Raw genomic sequence first — 18,824 nt, forward strand, 5'->3', positions numbered from 1 at the left:
AAGAAGACTGCTCCTTTACCAGGAGTATGGCAAAAAGACGGCTCCTTTACCAGGAGCATGGCAAAAAGACCGCTCCTTTACCAGGAGCATGGCAAAAAGACCGCTCCTTTACCAGGAGCATGGCAAAAAGACAGCTCCTTTACCAGGAGCATGGCAAAAAGACCGCTCCTTTACCAGGAGCATGGCAAGAATAATAATAATAATAATAATAATAAATTTTATTTTTATAGCGCCGACATATTCCGCAGCACTTTACATTTCAGAGGGGATTTGTACAGACAATAGACATTACAGCATAACAATAATCACATACAGTAGATTATAACAAATACCAAGAGGAGTGAGGGCCCTGCTCGCAAGCTTACAGTCTATGAGGAAAGAGGTAGACACGAAAGGTGGGTGGTAACAGTTGCCCTGATTGTATGGACCAGCCATAATGTTAAGTGTGTAACAGTACAGACACAGAGGGCTAATGGATGCATAAAGCATGTGGGAACATGATGCTGGGAACCTGGTTATGGTAAAACTTTTGGCTCTGCCACACAGGGATAGGTTAGGTTAATGTGTTGAGGCGATAGGCCAGTCTGAATAAATGCGTTTTCAGGACACGCTTAAAATTGTGGGGACTGGGGACTAATCGTATTGACCTGGGAAGTGCATTCCAAAGAATTGGCGCGGCACGTGTAAAGTCTTGGAGACGGGAGTGGGAGGTTCTGACTATTGAGGATACTAACCTCAGGTCATCAGCAGAACGGAGGGCGCGGGTAGGGTGGTATACTGAAACAAGGGAGGAGATGTAGGGTGGTGCTGAGCCATGGAGGGCTTTGTGGGTGAGGGTAATAAGTTTATACTGAATTCTGGAGTGGATGGGTAGCCAGTGTAATGACTGGCACAAGGTAGAGGCATCGGTGTAACGATTGGTGAGGAATATGATCCTGGCTGCAGCATTCAAGACAGATTGGAGAGGGGAGAGTTTTGTAAGAGGGAGACCGATTAGAAGAGAGTTACAATAGTCGAGACGAGAATGAATAAGAGAAACAGTAAGAGTTTTTGCAGAGTCAAAAGTAAGAAAAGGTCGAATTCTAGAAATGTTTTTGAGGTGCAGATGACAAGAGCGAGCCAGTGATCGAATGTGGGGGGCAAAGACCCCCATGAAGACCGCTCCTTTACCAGGACCATGGCAAGAAGACTGCTCCTTTACCAGGACCATGGCAAGAAGACCGCTCCTTTACCAGGACCATGGCAAGAAGACCGCTCCTTTACCAGGAGAATGGCAAAAAGACCACTCCTTTACCAGGACCATGGCAAGAAGACCGCTCCTTTACCAGAAGCATGGCAAGAAGACGGCTCCTTTACCAGGACCATGGCAAGAAGACCGCTCCTTTACCAGAAGCATGGCAAGAAGACCGGTTATTTATCAGGAGTATGGCAAGAAGACCGGTCCTTAACAAGGAGCATAACAAGACTATTGGTCATTTACCAGGAGCACGGCAAGAAGACGGCTCCTTTACCAGGAGCATGGCAAGAAGACCAATCCTTTATCAGGAGCAATCACAGATCACAACCGCTTCAATCTCTGTGCAGATGTGGCCAGGTGTTCTTTCACCGGGGTCAAACATTCAGCTCTCTGCAGCCAAAGCAGACTGGCATGTTGGCATCCTCCCTGGTACATGTCAACAGAGCCATTTCACAGCTAGGACAAAACCAGAAACCACTAGCCCATCAGGAGCACTGACAGGTGACTGTATCGTCTCGAGGATGGATGAACCGTGTGTTAGTTACATACTGGCAAGGAAGATCTTCACAAACTCTACCTGCGGAATTTAAAGTGTGTTGGCAGGGGGCACGTCATCCATGTGCCCGTGACATGATCGCGGAGTGGATGCTGATGGGTTGCCATGATAGCCGAGGGTCTGCAGAAGACCTCCGTACTTGTCATGACAATTCTCCTGCGAAAGCAAACCTCTAGCCGACGTTCATAGGAGATCATGATTTTCACGATTCACAGCAGTGCTGATGCCCTGCTATATACAGTACAACTGATCGGATGATCGTAAGTTTCAAGTTCCCCTAAGGGGACTATAAAGTAACAAGAAAAAATGTTTTTAAAAAATATTTTAAACAAATTGCAGTTCAAATCAACCACCCAGTCAAAATAAAGCAATAAAAAAATACACATATTTGATATTGCTGCATTCGTAAAAGTCTGATCATTTTTATTTTATTTTTTTTTCACTACTGAAATAAAAAAAAAACTATTCAAGTTTGGTATCTGAGTACTCATACTGACCTGGAGAATCATATTGCCTCGTCAGTTTTACCATAGAGCAAACATGGTAAATATATATATGGATTGTTTACACATATCAGTAGGAGCCATACTTACCTTCCAGCAGATGTAGTGCAAATATCTGCTCCATTCAAATGTCAACTGATCGCTCCAGTCTGAGACTGGCTGCAGCGGTCAGGTGATGGGAAAAGCATATGATGGTGTGCTCTTTTAGTCACCTGACCGCTGCAGCCAAAATAAATAATAAAAAAAAGCCTAAAATCCCGATATTTACTCCAAAAAAAAGTCACATTTCTTCCTTTCCTTTTTTGGAGAAAAATACACATAAAAACTCCATCAAACTGCCCCATGTGAATATTACCTTGTAAAGTTTTTTTATTTTTGTAAATATATATATATATATATATATATGTATTTTACAGTCGAACAACCCCATCTTAACCCTTTCCAACATTAGACCTTTAATAACTGTAATTAGGAGAGGTCTGCAAGTGTGTATGGGGCTGAGGCGGTACATAGCTGGAGTCTGTGTCCAAGGCCATATTCACACACGTTCAGTATTTGGTCAGTATTTTCCATCAGTATTTTTGTAAGCCAAAACCAGGAGAGGAACAATCAGTGAAAAAGTGTAATAGAAACATGGCACCATTTCTGTATTTATCACCCACTCCTGGTTTTGGCTTACAAATACTGATGTAAAATACTGACAAAATACTAAGTGTGTGAATGTGCCCTAACAGCTGAGCTCTGACTGCTAATCAATTAGATACCACTGTCAATTTCTGAGAGCAGCATATAAATAGAGCAGCTGCAATGGCACCCTTCACCGCTCCACAAAGAAATCGTAGGATACCGATGAGTTACCATTACAGCCGGACCCCATGGCTGCAATCTTAAGTACTTCTGTGAAGCTCAGTACAATATACTGCAGTCCTATAGGTATCAGAGATCAAAAATCGCAGCCTCAATTCCCCTAAATTGATTAAAAATAATGTAAAATTTTAAAGTATTTAAAAATGTTAAAAAAATGTGAAAATTCAAATCTTTTCCCATTAAAAAAAGAAAATAAAAATAAATAAAACATCTTGTAGCGCTCCGTCAGTTCAAGTCCGCTATATCAAAATATAAGACTAATTAACCCGCATGCTCAACACCGTAAGGATGAAAGAAATCTAGAAGTCAGAATTGCTCTGGGGGGATTTTGGGTCACCTCTCCTCCATAACAAAAAATGCAATAAAAAGCTCCAAAAGGCCTATGTACTCAAAACTGGTATCAATAGACCCGTACGCTTGCCATGCAATAAATAAGTCCTCAATCTGCTCCATCAAAGGAAAAATAAAAATGTTACGGGTCTCGGAAAAAGGGGATACAAGGCAAAATAAAAATTTTCACAAAATTCTGATTTTTTTTCATCACTTAAATAGTAAAACATTGATCCGTGTTCAGTATCACCATAAATCGTACTGACCTGGAGTATCGGGTTAGCAGGTAATTTTTACTGCAAAATGAACACTAGAAAAAAAAAGAATGGTTGAATTGCATTTTTTCACCAATTCATTACACTTGGATTTATTTTTTTTACATTTTTCAGAACATTGTACAGCAAAATAAATAGTGCTACTCAAAACTACAGCTTGTCATGCAAAAACAAGCTCTCATATCGATTGAGAAAAAGAATTATGGCTCTTGGAAAAAAACGAGGAAAAAGAAACAAAGTGCAAAAATGAACTCGGATCCCAGACAAAACAGCCAAGTGGCATCCGATTTATATGGGCACATTTCTTTATTAACGGAAGAAACTGTATTTGATCATGTATATTATTTTATCGTAGCTATAAAAAAAATGATGGCACACACAAGGATGACACATGAATACAAATCAGATGAAAATTGTCTGAGCTTTCTGGACAAAACTACAACGCTCATCTCCAATTAGGTTGCAAAGTCACGAATGATAAATTAGGCCAAAACTTCTGGTAATTAGTGCTGATCAAGCAGTCAAAAGATCGGTACTCAAATCGAGCATGTTGGACACTCGACTAGCAAGCATTATGGAAGTGAATGGCAAACTCAAGCATTTTTCCAAAGGACTCGAAAAATGTCTCTCTGCTCAGCTCAAATAATTCACTTACGGGGATCCGAGCACGAGAGTCTCACGCGATCCTCGGCACTGCTCGCTACGCGATTGAGTATCAAGCAGCACGCTAGCCCATCACTAAGGCTGAGTTCACACGTGGCGTTTTTTTCGCGTTTCCGCGGCGGTTTTAACCGCGCGATTTTGCCGCGAAAAATAAGCATCCCATGCATTCCTATGGGATTCCGCAATGCTGTGCTAATGCTGCGGTTTTTACTGCGGCGGAATCGCTTCGCGGTAAAAAACGCAGCATGCTCATTAATTTGCGGAATCGCGGCGATCCCGCACCCATTGGAATGCATTGTTCCGCTTACCTCCCGCATGTGGCTGTGCACACCATGCGAAAAGTAAGCAGAACAATTGCGGATGGTACCCACGGTCCAGAGGAGAGGAGACTGTCCTCCGGGCTTTGGGTATCATATCCCTGTAAAAAATAGAATTTAAAATAAAAAATATTGTTATTCCTACCTTCTGGCGTCCCGCGCAGCATTCCCGCCTCTCTCCACGCTCCCGGTCCCAGTAATCCTTTGCGAAAATGCCCGCGATGACGTCCGTTCTCGCGTGATCGCAAAGTCTCGCGGTCATTCGCGCGACGACATCGCAATGCCGCGAGAACGGACGTCATCAGGGGCATTTTCGCAAAGGATTACTGGGAACGGATGCGCGGGACGTCGGAAGGTAAGAATAACACTATTTTTTTTTTACATCCTATCTTTTACTACTGATGCCGCATAGGCAGCCTCAGCAGTAAAAAGTTGGTCACACTCGTCAAACACTGTGTTTGACGAGTGTGACCAACCTGTCAATCAGTTCTTCAAGCGATGCTCCAGATCGCTTGGAAAACACTAGCATTTTGCAAGCTAATTATGCTTGCAAAATGCTAGTTTTTCCGCAGGAAAATCGCAGGAATTTAAAATGCGATTTTCCCGCGGAATGGAATTCCGGAATTCTCGCGGTAATTTCCACAAGAGTTCTGGTACGTGTGCACTTAGCCTAATGGTAATGAAATCCATTCCCCCACACAGTCAAGCAATCCCCATAAAAATGACAATGACTGAATGATCTATGGTAAAAATGGCATATATGCGATCATGAATTTAAAGCAAAAATAAAAGTGCATAAAAACCAAATGTTTAAAAAAAAAAAAAAGACTGATGAATTGGGGCTGAAATCTGTGAAATTATATTTTGCTCAATTGAACAGTAATATGCAACATTTTTTTCTTCAGAGGTGAAAACAATATTCTAATTTGCTCCACATTCTACACCATTTTTATGAATTCGGTGCAAAGTTCATCAGCTGAAACAGAAGAACAGGGGAAAAGAAAATACAGTGTGTCCCTAAAGTCATGGTGCACTTTTGACAAGTCACAGGAAAGTATACACGATCCCCGAATCTGACGCCCTTAGGGTCCCGTTTCACTTAGCGACGCATCAGCGATCCCGACAACGATACGACCTGGTAGGGATCGCTGGTGCCTCACTAAATGATCGCTAGTAAGCTGCCAAAGAGGCAGATCTCTTCAGCGACGATCCAGCGATCAAACACAGCGATGCATGCTGGCCAGCAGGACGCCGACGACGAAAAAATGGCCCAGGACATTCCTGCACGATCAGCGATATCCAGCAGGGGGGCCGGTCGCTGCTGCTTGTCACATGTAGCAAGATCGCAGGTGAGATCGCTGTTGTGTCACAAAATTGGTGATGCATTAGCGATCTCGCTATGTGTGACGGGGACTTTAGACTTTTACTTTTGGGGTTATGTGAAGCAACATGTGTACACTGAACATATCAACTCAACTCACTTAAAACAGAGAATCACAGACATTATTCACTCTGTTACACCAGACGTCCCTTGTGTGGCAAGATCTTCACTATCGTTTGGATGTGTGTAGGGCAACAAATGGAGCTCACATCGAACTGCACTGAATAGGCATGAACCTGGGAGAGGTTTTCTTTTATTTGGAACAGATTTCACTTTCCTATCGTTTTTTTTTTGTTGCTTTCCAGTGACTGGTCAAAAGTGCACCATGACTTTACAGACACACTGTACTTCAGCTAAAAACAATTTTTTGAAACGGAGAATCCCTTAGGGTATGTACACACGTTGTGGATTCTGCTGTGGAATTTTCTGCACGGATTTTGAGAAATCCGCAAGTAAAATGACCTGCGTTTTATCTGCGGATTTAGTGCAGATTTACTGCAGTTTTTGTACGGATTCCCCCTGCGGATTGCTATAATGGAGCAGGTGTCAAAACGCTGCGGATCTGCACAAAAGAAGTGACATGCTGCAGATTCAAATCCACGGAAAAATCCGCAGCATGTGCACAGTGTTTTTTTTTTCTACATAGGCTAAAATGGTACTGTCCATCACTTGCGGATCTGCTGCGGATCCAAAGGGCCAAACCCGCTGCGGATCAACAGCAGAATCCGCAACGTGTGCACATACCCTCAGAAGTACTGATACACACAAATGAATGACTGGAACCACTTGGCGATACATACTGACCAATCAAAGTTCGATAGGTGTTGCGGCACAATACAAGTGAATGGGGTCACATTGCAACTGGAATAAGCAAGTCGCAAAAAGCTTAATCGTGACGGATTTTTTGCAACTTCCTTGAAGTAGTGGCTGTACGCTGGGAGTCCCAACGCGACCTTTCACCTGTTGTGCGCTGTGATGTAGCAGCTCTTAGTGAACTTTGATTGCGCCAATGTCTAGCATCAGCCAATTTGTTCATACCACCTGCAGACATCTAAGAGCCCTGTGCCCACTAATGCCCCATTGTATACTGCAAGATAAATTTCATCAAAGTATTACTTGTATGTGCCACACCCCTAATGCAGAGATAGTCACATGCATCAAATTTATTGCATTCAGTTAAGCTGCTGAAGACCGACTGTGTTCATCTAAATGGGGTTAATACATACACGTGCATTAATTCCTGCAAATCTCAAGCAAGTTCTGCCGCCAAAGTGGCCGTGTGGCTCTCCGGTTATGTGCATGTTCACTTCTAATGGTTTCTCGTGTGTGAATATTCCATAGGACGTACAAATAGGGACTGGAATGACTTATGGGGGGGTTGTGTGCACAAAGGACTTCTTTGTATCACGTCCATCTCTGTGAATAACACTGGTCAACAGCATTTTTGGTGCCAAAGATATTTCATCGAATTTAGGGTATTTTTGGGGTGCTGATTCTGAATATGTCATCAGTTTTGCCAGATTGGCTCAAGTTTTTGAGATTTTTGGTATCTTATTTATAGCACTTGTTGGTAAATGCGACGCATCATCTCATTAATTTCTTTGGATTAGTACTTGAACTGAGCAGTTCTCAATATAGTTTTGTGTTAATTAGTGTTCTAAAAGTTTGTTCATAGCTTGATTTTTGCACTAACTTTATGTTGTTGTCTGTTTTCCAGTGAAAAGCATGAACTCATCATGAAGAAGTTGTCTTAACGATCCAGACTCATTCTGTTACATTTGTGGTGAATATACACTGCCAAAACATAGAAGAAACATAACAGACTTCGTAAAAAAAGTGTATTTTGCCTATTTTGGGGTTATGCTTGGGGACCAAGACAAGTTTTGGGCACCACACATAGTGTGCAAAGCATGTATCGAATTATTACGAAAATGGAGCAAAGGACAAAGAAAAAGCTTCAAATTTGGTGTTCCAATGGTGTGGAGAGAGCCAAAAAATCATCATGATGACTGTTATTTATGGTAAACACAGGTACAGGCACATCTTCACAATGAGGGACAGGCCTTCTTGCAGATTCCATGTTACTCCCATTTTCGTTTCTTATGCTTATTGAATCCTTGCACTTGCACTGCACAGAAATAACAGTCATCATGATGATTTTTTGGCTCTCTCCACACCATTGGAACACCAAATTTGAAGCTTTTTCTTTGTCCTTTGCTCCATTTTCGTAATAATTCGATACATGCTTTGCACACTATGTGTGGTGCCCAAAACTTGTCTTGGTCCCCAAGCATAACCCCAAAATAGGCAAAATACACTTTTTTTACGAAGTGTGTTATGTTTCTTCTATGTTTTGGCAGTGTATATTCACCACAAATGTAACAGAATGAGTCTGGATCGTTAAGACAACTTCTTCATGATGAGTTCATGCTTTTCACTGGAAAACAGACAACAACATAAAGTTAGTGCAAAAATCAAGCTATGAACAAACTTTTAGAACACTAATTAACACAAAACTATATTGAGAACTGCTCAGTTCAAGTACTAATCCAAAGAAATTAATGAGATGATGCGTCGCATTTACCAACAAGTGCTATAAATAAGATACCAAAAATCTCAAAAACTTGAGCCAATCTGGCAAAACTGATGACATATTCAGAATCAGCACCCCAAAAATACCCCAAATTCATTAAAATATTTTGGACACCAGAAAAAAAAATTTTTTTCGTTGACCTGTGTAATCAACTGTGTATTACAGCAGCAATGTGCAAAACGCAATGAGTAAATCACTCTGCTGCAGATTTTTTTACATTAAGGGTAAGTGCACACGTTGCGGATTGTGCTGCGGATTTTGCAAAATCCGCAGGTCAAAAGACCTGCGGTTTATCTGCGGTTTGACACCTGATCATGGAGCAGGTGTAAAACCGCTGCGGAATCCGCACAAAGAATTGACATGCTGCGGATTAGAAACCGCAGCAAATCCGCAGCATGTGCACAGCGTTTTTTGCTTTTCATAGATTTTAATGGTACTGGGCCAAAACCGCTGCGAATCCGCTGCAGAATCCGCAGCGTGTGCACACACCCTAAGGCAGTTTATGCCTTTGCAATGCATGGGGGTGAAATGCGCGGCAGTACAGGACCGTGCATACCAGCAAAATGGCAGCAGAAATACCAGTAACCTGTCCCATTTCCCCTGCAGCAGGCATGGGCACGCAGGTGGGCTGCATACACAGGGGCCCAGGAGGGTGGCAGCTTCCTCCTATCAGACATATTGGCAGTATGTGGGGGCACAAGGCATAGACAGCACCGTGGGCCTCCTCACTGCGGCCATACAGACCGCTATGGACGCTTTGGGCTGTGTCCAATACTTTGCCCCTCTCTATAATATACAGCGCACGTCCGGCGGCCATTACTCCCGGCCGGTTCGGAGACATTACACCTTCACCTGCGGACACTAAGCTGCCGCCTCGTACTCACTGCCAAGTTCTCCGATTAGCTCCTTACGTCATCACCGCTCCCGCCAGCAGTTGCGCACGGCGCCTGCCAATGACGTCACTGTCTCCGCCCCTGAGCAAGAGCAGTACGGCTTGTGAGAGCTGTCAATAAAGTTTGTTGAAAGTCACGTTATGGCTATAGCTACAGATGAGGGTGTATAAACTACTTATTAAATGCCTGAGTTATTTCTCTTCTTGTCTTCATTCATTAGTGTTGTAAATAAAGTATTTGTCCAGGGTTAGTAAAAAAAAAAAAAACCATACTGTGGTTTGAACGTGTACGCAGCACCACTGCTGGGCCATTGAGAAGCAGACGGCTGGATTCGGCCGCATAGGTTATTTTCATATGTATTGCAAAAAAAACACGTAGTGCGGTAAACCAGTATGGGGTTTTTTTTCCAACTCTAAAAAACAAAAAACAACGTAAAATTTCCTGTTGCAGTGTGTGCACAGAGGACAGGACAGTACGTGTGACTCTCCGCAGCGATGTGTCGTGGAGTGTGAAGCCCAACTTATTATATTTAAACAGGACCCAACTTGGCCCAAGAAGTTTTATTCCTAGGGCAAGTCGTGCGTATGGCATCACAACATGAATACAAGCCACAAGCAGGGTCGGACTGGTCCACCGGAGAACCTGAGGATTCTCCGGTGGGCCCAGGCACTGACACCTGCTGGCATACTGGCCCGCAGCTGCCTAGGGCCCCCACTGCTCCAACGACCCCCAGCCAGTGGTGTGTCGCTAATAGCGGCACACCCATCTGCTATGGGGCCCCTAAGTCGGGGGGGCCCTCCTGGTGCCAGCGCAGCAGCAGCTGGAGACAGGAGCCTGTCCCCGCTGCTAAAGAGAAATGAATATTCTCGCTTCCCCACGCCCCCATGGATGTGGAGAGGAGTGAATGTCATTTCACTTTAACATCAGTGCTTACGTCATCAATGTGCGCCCGAGAGCGGTCAGCTTTTACCAGAAGAATATGGCAGCGTAACGTTAGTGCGTCGTCAGGGCCACCGTGGTTTTCCGCTCACCGGTCGGAGGGTGTACTGAGAACTCGCATCACGGTGCAGATCTGCCAGCTGCTGACTGGCTCCCAGAGTTCCCGGAGGTGACGTCGCAGTGACGGTGTGGTATGAGGAAGAGCTCTTAGTGCGGCCTGAGTTTCGCCAGCACCTACCGAGAGCCGGTGAGGATCCTCACACATGTACAGCACCTGAGCCCAGGACCGCCAAGCTCCGTCTCCTGCCTCGTACATATCGCTGTGTGTGTGCGGCTCTTCTACATTCTCGACTCTACAGTCCTCCAGACGCCATGTCGGGCCCCCCGACATCTTCCACCTCCTCTGACTCCCCTCGGATCATTAAAGTGACCATAAAGACCCCTAAAGAGAAGGAAGAGTTCACGGTCCCGAAGACCAGCAGTGTCCGAGAGGTAAGCAATGAGTGATGGTGTATCTGATGTCTGCACTGGTTGGATCAGTGATTGTGGATCTGACCTAGTATTGGTTAGAACAGTGATGGTGGATCAGACCTGGTATTGGTTGGACCAGTGACGGCGGATCCAACCTGGTACTGGTTGGATCAGTGACGACGGATCCGACCTGGTATTGGTTGGACCAGTGACGGCGGATCCGACCTGGTATTGGTTGGACCAGTGACGGCGGATTTGACCTGGGATTGGTTGGATCAGTGACGGCGGATCCGACCTGCAATTGGTTGGATTAGTGACGGCGGATCCAACCTGCGATTGGTTGGATTAGTGACGGCGGATCCAACCTGCGATTGGTTGGATCAGTGACGGCGGATCCGACATCTACGCTGGTTGCAGCTATTACAGCTCATACTTCATATTTATTAATTTTTGTTTTATTTTTTTAACCCTTTATCAGACTTGTTACAAAATCCTGGTTGAAAATACTTGTCATACATATTAAGTAGTCAGATCCCTTGCAGACTGTGAGCCCTCGAGGGCAGGGTCCGCTCTCTTTCTGTACTTGTCTGTGCCTTGTATTGCTCATGTTTATTGTACTTGTCTTTGTGTGCCCCTTTTTCCCTTTGGAATAATTGGCGCTATAAAAATTAATAATAATAATAGCGGGCAGTGTTAGCCCGCAGGCTAAGGCTAACACTGCCCGCATGTAAAGCCAGGGCTGTTGCATCGGGTCCCGAAGGTGGGTGGCTAACCCTGAGGGCAATTGGTGGGCAGGGAGCGATCCCTGCAGCTTGGCAGAGGAGCTGCAGGGATCTGATGCCTTCCTGCCCGGCACCTCCTGTCTGACACAGCGCAGCTGGATGATGTCATCATTCAGTGCGGCTGTTTCAGACTCTGAAACAGCCGCTCTGAATGATGACGTCATCCAGCTTCACTGTGTTATTTCAGACATGAAGTGCTGGTAGGAAGGCATCGCTGGCGACGAAGATGCTGCCGGAATGTGCTGTGGCTGTGGGGAACGTGCGGAGAGGTAAGTGGTGCTGTGTGTGTCTTGTCTGCCTGCATGCGTGTGTGTATGTGGTGCGGTGTGTGTGTGTGTGAGAGTGGTGCTGTGTGTGTGTATTGGAGATTGCCTTCTCCCCATCACCCACATCATTGCCAATGTTGGTGGTGGTGGAAAGGACGATGGGGGAGGAAGCAATGATGGAAGTGGTGGAATGGGCGATGATGGGGTGATGAGGGAGAAGGCAATGATGGCTGTGGTGGAAAGGACAACGATGGTGGTGGTGTGGGGGAGGCAAAGATGGAGGTGTTGAAATGGGCAATGATGGGGGTGGTTGGGGAGAAAGCAATGGTGGTTGTGGTGGAAAAGACAATGATGGTGGGGGAGGAGGCAATGATGGAGGTGGTGGAGTGGGTAATGATGGAGGTGGTAGAACGGGCAATGATGGATGTGGTGATGAGGACAATGATGGGGTGAAGGGGGAGAACAATGATGGAGGTGAAGGACTGCATTATACCCTATGAGGGGGCTGCGTTATACTTTGAGGTGGCTGCATTATTCTCTCAGGGGGCTACATTATATTCTGGGGGGGCTACATCATACTATATGAGGGGTACTGCATTATGCCCTATGAGAGGACTACAGTATATTCTATGGGAGGCTGCATTATACTCTGAGGGGGCTACATTATATTCTGTGGAGTTGCTGAATTATACTATATGAGGGGGCTACATTATATTCTGTGGAGGGGCTGCATTATACACTATGAGAGTGCTACATTATATTCTATGGAGGGCTGCATTATACTTTATGAGGGGGGGCTGCATTATATTCCATGAGGGAGGGTACATTATATTCTATTAGGGGGCCACATTATATTTTATGAGGGGGGCTACCCCAACCCCTGCTACATAATTAAGATGTGTACTACCTTATATTATACCCTGACATTAGCGTGTTTCACCACACAAATGGTGGTTTTGTATTTATTTCTATGTAGCTACATAGTGGGCCCAAGGTGCTCCAGTCCGACGCTGACCACAAATACAGCCTTCAGACAAGACCCCCTTAAAATACAGACCCCAGATTAAATCTACTGAACAAATATGGATTCCAGACCAGATCCCATAAGCAAATACAAACATATCAGACTTCCTAATAAAATAGACATCAGACCAGCCCCCCTAAGCCAATACTGATCCCAAACCAGAACCCCTGAAAATACAGCCCCAGACCAGATCCATTATATACAGACCACAGACTAGATGAATCCCATCTCCGTAAAATAAAAATACAGAATCCAGACCAGGTCACTTAAGCAAATGCAGACTCCAGACCAGACCCCCCCCCTCCTGAACAAATACAGACTCCAGACCAAACCCCCCACCCCTCCTAAACAAATACAGACTCCAGACCAGACCCCCCCTCCTAAACAAATACAGACTCCAGACCAAACCCCCCCTTATAAACAAATACAGACTCCAGACCAGACCCCCCCCTCCTAAACAAATACAGACTCCTGACCAGAACCCCCCACCTAAACAAATACAGACTCCAGACCAGGCCCCCCCACCTAATCAAATACAGTCTACAGAACAGATCCCTTAAACAAATATGGACTCCAGATCAGATGCAAGTAAGAAAATAAAGCCATATCACATCCCTATTAAAAAGAAACCAGAACAGCCCCCTAAGCAAATACTGATCCCAGACCAGAACCCCTGAAAATACAGCCCCGAACCAGGACCCTTAAATATTGGCCCCAGACAAGATAGACCTCCCCCTTTAAAAAACAAACCAAAAAAAAACAGAATTCAGTCCGCAGACCCCAAACCAGACCCCCTTAACAAATGCATACTCCAGACCAGACCCCACCTAAACAAATACAGACTACAGAACAGATCCCTTCAAACAAGTATGAACTCCAGACCAGACCACCCTCCTAAACAAATACAGACTCTAGACCAGACCCCGCCTAGACAAATATGGACTACAGAACAGACCCATTAAATAAATATAGACTCCAGACCAGATCCATGTAAGAAAATAAAACCAAGTCAAATCCCTACTAAAATAGAAGCCAGGCCAGCCCCCTAAGCTAATACTGATCCCAGACCAGAATCCCTGAAAATACAGCCCCAGACCAGGTCCCTTATATATAGACCCCAGAGTAGACAGCCTCTACAGCAGGACACCTAAGCAGTTACGGACCAAATACCTGATCCTTTATATAGACCCACAACTAGATAGACACCCTAAAAATTACAGATCCCTGACCTGGTGACCGAAGCAAAGTATAGGAGGAGCTTTGTAATTTATTTATTTTTTTTATCCATATCGTAAAAACACTCATAACAGGCTGGTGGTAAAGACAGACACACATTGAAGGAAAACCTGATGACACCGATATCCGTTTTTTCACGTACGTGTTTCATATAGACATGTGAATGAGGTCTTAGACCCACTAATAAAGTACAGATGCTAGACCGGCCCCCACCACCTTCACCAATATAGATCCCAGCCAAAAGCCTTACAAATACAGCCCCAGATCCCTTTTACACAAACTCAAGGCTAGACCCCCCCCCCTAAGGCAAATACAGTCCCCAAACCATGCACCCCGAAACAAATTTAAAAAAAAAATCCAGACCGGACCCCATAATACAATAAGACCCCAGACAAGCCATCCTAAACTGATACAGACCCCTTAAACTAATACAAACCACAGACAAGACCCCCTATAAAAAAAAATCGCCTAAACACATCCTCTTAATAAATACAGCAGTTAGACTAAGCCCCTTAACAGATACTGATCCCCCCTAAATACATACATTAATGCCAACTACAGACTGGACCCTCATACATAAAGCCAATCTCAGATCAGGCTGACCCCTCTTCTATCATGCAGTACTTTTCCCTTATGGCTGGTCTACCATTTTGTCCGGGAGCCATCGCGTTACATACAACGCGTTTTAGACCAAATTCAATATTTTACATCAGTATTTGTAAGCCAAAACCAGGAGTGGGTGATAAATAAAAAGTGGTGACTAGAGTGGAGCGAATATCTTCGGTTCCCCGCTTATTCGGCGGCAAGCTTATAGCACTTGCCGAATGAGCTACGGCGGGAAACTGGTTTCCTGGATCGCGCCGGTTGAACAGCTGACCGCCGCCGCAGCTGCATATGTCGCAGCTGTGTCACTGTCACACCACATGCATGGAGAGCCTGTGTGTTGGATTCTCCATGCATGTGCTGTGACAGTGACACAGCTGTGACAAACGAAGCTGCGGCGGCGATCTGCTGATCAGCCGCAGCGATCCAGGAAGCCGGGTTCCCGCTGTAGCTCATTCGGCAACTACAGTTTTGGCCAAAAGTATTGACACCCCTGCAATTCTGTCAGATAATACTCAGTTTCTTCCTGAAAATGATTGCAAACACAAATTCTTTGGTATTATTATCTTCTTTTAATTTGTCTTAAATGAAAAAACACAAAAGAGAATGAAGCAAAACATTGATCATTTCACACAAAACTCCAAAAATGGGCCAGACAAAAGTATTGGCACCCTCAGCCTAATACTTGGTTGCACAACCTTTAGCCAAAATAACTGCGATCAACCGCTTCCGGTAACCGTCAATGAGTTTCTTACAATGCTCTGCTGGAATTTTAGACCATTCTTCTTTGGCAAACTGCTCCAGGTCCCTGATATTTGAAGGGTGCCTTCTCCAAACTGCCATTTTTAGATCTCTCCACAGGTGTTCTATGGGATTCAGGTCTGGACTCATTGCTGGCCACCTTAGAAGTCTCCAGTGCTTTCTCTCAAACCATTTTCTAGTGCTTTTTGAAGTGTGTTTTGGGTCATTGTCCTGCTGGAAGACCCATGACCTCTGAGGGAGACCCAGCTTTCTCACACTGGGCCCTACATTATGCTGCAAAATTTGTTGGTAGTCTTCAGACTTCATAATGCCATGCACACGGTCAAGCAGTCCAGTGCCAGAGGCAGCAAAGCAACCCCAAAACATCAGGGAACCTCCGCCATGTTTGACTGTAGGGACCGTGTTTTTTCTTTGAATGCCTCTTTTTTTCTCCTGTAAACTCTATGTTGATGCCTTTGCCCAAAAAGCTCTACTTTTGTCTCATCTGACCAGAGAACATTCTTCCAAAACGTTTTAGGCTTTTTCAGGTAAGTTTTGGCAAACTCCAGCCTGGCTTTTTTATGTTTTGGGGTAAGAAGTGGGGTCTTCCTGGGTCTCCTACCATACAGTCCCTTTTCATTCAGACGCCGACGGATAGTACGGGTTGACACTGTTGTCCCCTCGGACTGTAGGGCAGCTTGAACTTGTTTGGATGTTAGTCGAGGTTCTTTATCCAACATCCGCACAATCTTGCGTTGAAATCTCTTGTCAATTTTTCTTTTCCGTCCACATCTAGGGAGGTTAGCCACAGTGCCATGGGCTTTACACTTCTTGATGACACTGCGCACGGTAGACACAGGAACATTCAGGTCTTTGGAGATGGACTTGTAGCCTTGAGATTGCTCATGCTTCCTCACAATTTGGTTTCTCAAGTCCTCAGACAGTTCTTTGGTCTTTCTTTTCTCCATGCTCAATGTGGTACAGACAAGGACACAGGACAGAGGTTGAGTCAACTTTAATCCATGTCAGCTGGCTGCAAGTGTGATTTAGTTATTGCCAACACCTGTTAGGTGCCACAGGTAAGTTACAGGTGCTGTTAGTTACACAAATTAGAGAAGCATCACATGATTTTTCGCACAGTGCCAATACTTTTTTCCACCCTCTTTTTTATGTTTGGTGTGGAATTATATCCAACTTGGCTTTAGGACAATTCTTTTTGTGTTTTTTCATTTAAGACAAATTAAATGAAGATAATAAAGAATTTGTGTTTGCAATCATTTTCAGGAAGAAACTGAGTATTATCTGACAAAATTGCAGGGGTGTCAATACTTTTGGCCACAACTGTAATATAGCTTGCCTAAAAAGAGGGGAACCGAAGATATTCGCTCAACTCTAGTGGTGATGTGTTTTTTTTATTATACTTTTCCTCTGATCGTTCCACTCCTGATTTTGGCTACAAATACTGAGGTTAAATACTGAACATGGCCGCAGAGACCACTGCATACTTGGCTGTTACAGGGCATCTATATGGGGCCTACCTGCAAGCATGGCCGGCTGCAGGTTTATTCAGGCCTTCGGATCCCATTGGGCCCCTTCTTTGCTTCCCAAGAGCCTTAACATTTCTTTTCCGGTCAGCAGAGTGGTATGAGGCTTTTTTTTTTTTTTTTGCTCTTGCAGGCGAAGCTGTAATTTTTTACATAATTTTGTAATAGACAAAATGACCCCTCAAAAAATGATCACACGGTGATACCAAACATTATTTTTAGATTTTACGTGTGTGATACTGAGGTGCATTATAAAGTTACCATTTTCCTATGAAGCTCAGCTAGTGGCATGCAAAACATGGCGAATCTTCCATAGGACCACCTCCTGCCATGACATCCTCAGCAATCAGCTGACAATGGGGGCAAGTGACATTTCAAACCTCTAAGGGGGTAAACTTCTGTGATCGGGTGCCAGCCTTTCACACCACTCTATAGACGCGTTATGTATGTCCACCATACATGTACAGCTGGTGTGGTGTCAGCCATCTCTTTCCCTCTCTGGATGTGGCATTCAGAGCGCCGCTATTTTGGAGACAGATGCAGTTCATGCCTTTGAGGCCTCTGTGCACCCATCATACATTTTAACAAATGAACCCATAAATATGCTTTATCTGCAGCTTTTCATTTCAGCAAGATTACCCTGCATGGTCAGGGGTTATAGACATGCTCACCCTGATTCATGTATATGCCCGAGTTATATTACATGGATATACAGAGAGGCGACTGCATACACTTTGAATGGCCTGCAGACTCCATAGCAGGGGACCCCAACTTTTTTTTTTTGTTACCTTGAGAGCCACACTCCGCTCTGAGATGATCACACACCACACTATGCGGACAAATCTCAGAAATAGTCCGAGTGCCCCTTAGTAATAATGCTACATTATACAGAACCCCTTAGCCCTGTTTCACACATCCGTTTTTTGTGTCCGCCAAACGGATCAGTTTCCGTTTTTTGCCACTAACGGATGCTAACGGATACGTTTGGATCCTTTTTTTGACGGATCCGCGGTAGCCGCTAATGCAAGTCTATGGGGAAAAAAAACGGATCCGCCAAAAACATGGCGGATCCGTTTAACAGAAGACGACGGATTTGGACGGATTTAAAAAAACGGAAGTGTGAGCCAGGCCTTAGGGTACATGCACACAGCGAGTACTTACTGCATCTCTTCTGCGCAGATTTGAATGCAGAAAGTCTGCTGTGTACTTCAGCACCAACTAAATTAATGATACAAGTCACCTACACGTTACGGAAACTTTTTGGACATTTATTTACCAGTTGGGTGGAATTTTTAAATCTGTAGTATGTAAGTTCTTTGTGACGGGATTCATTGCAGTCTTCTCTCTTGCAACGCAAAGGCTGAAAATCTCAAAAAATGTGCGGGTTTGCTGAATCGCAGCAGAAATGGAAGAAATGCGTAGTGCTAAGGCTCCGAGGAGCACCAACCCCCTACAGAACACTAAGGGTTTGAGCTCCAACCCCCAACACAGTGCTAAGGGTCTGAGCACCAACCCCCCTACACAGTACTAAGGGTCCGAGCACCAACCCCCCTACACAGTACTAAGGGTCCGAGCACCAACCCCCTACACAGTACTAAGGGTC

General features: G+C 44.6%; 1 protein-coding gene across 6 annotated transcripts in view; it reads right to left on the minus strand.

Moving 5' to 3' along the window:
* The window catches only part of LOC141059990 (nuclear RNA export factor 1-like), a 68,683-nt gene extending 58,944 nt beyond the window's left edge, over positions 1-9,739 (minus strand). For 2 of the 6 annotated variants that reach the window (XM_073556223.1, XM_073556220.1), the window contains exons 1-2: positions 9,607-9,715; positions 3,760-3,803 (exon numbers count right to left, since the gene is read on the minus strand). The gene's annotated coding sequence lies outside the window, so the exon portion shown is untranslated. Of the gene's footprint in view, positions 1-3,759; positions 3,804-9,574 lie in introns of all 6 variants that reach the window. The other 4 variants (XM_073556225.1, XM_073556222.1, XM_073556224.1 and 1 more) reach the window with 3 other exon arrangements.
* Between the last annotated feature and the right edge of the window lie 9,085 nt (positions 9,740-18,824).

This window comes from Dendrobates tinctorius, unplaced genomic scaffold, assembly GCF_039654945.1.
Source record: "Dendrobates tinctorius isolate UK_male_01 unplaced genomic scaffold, ASM3965494v1 ptg000232l, whole genome shotgun sequence".
Taxonomy (NCBI): domain Eukaryota; kingdom Metazoa; phylum Chordata; class Amphibia; order Anura; family Dendrobatidae; genus Dendrobates; species Dendrobates tinctorius.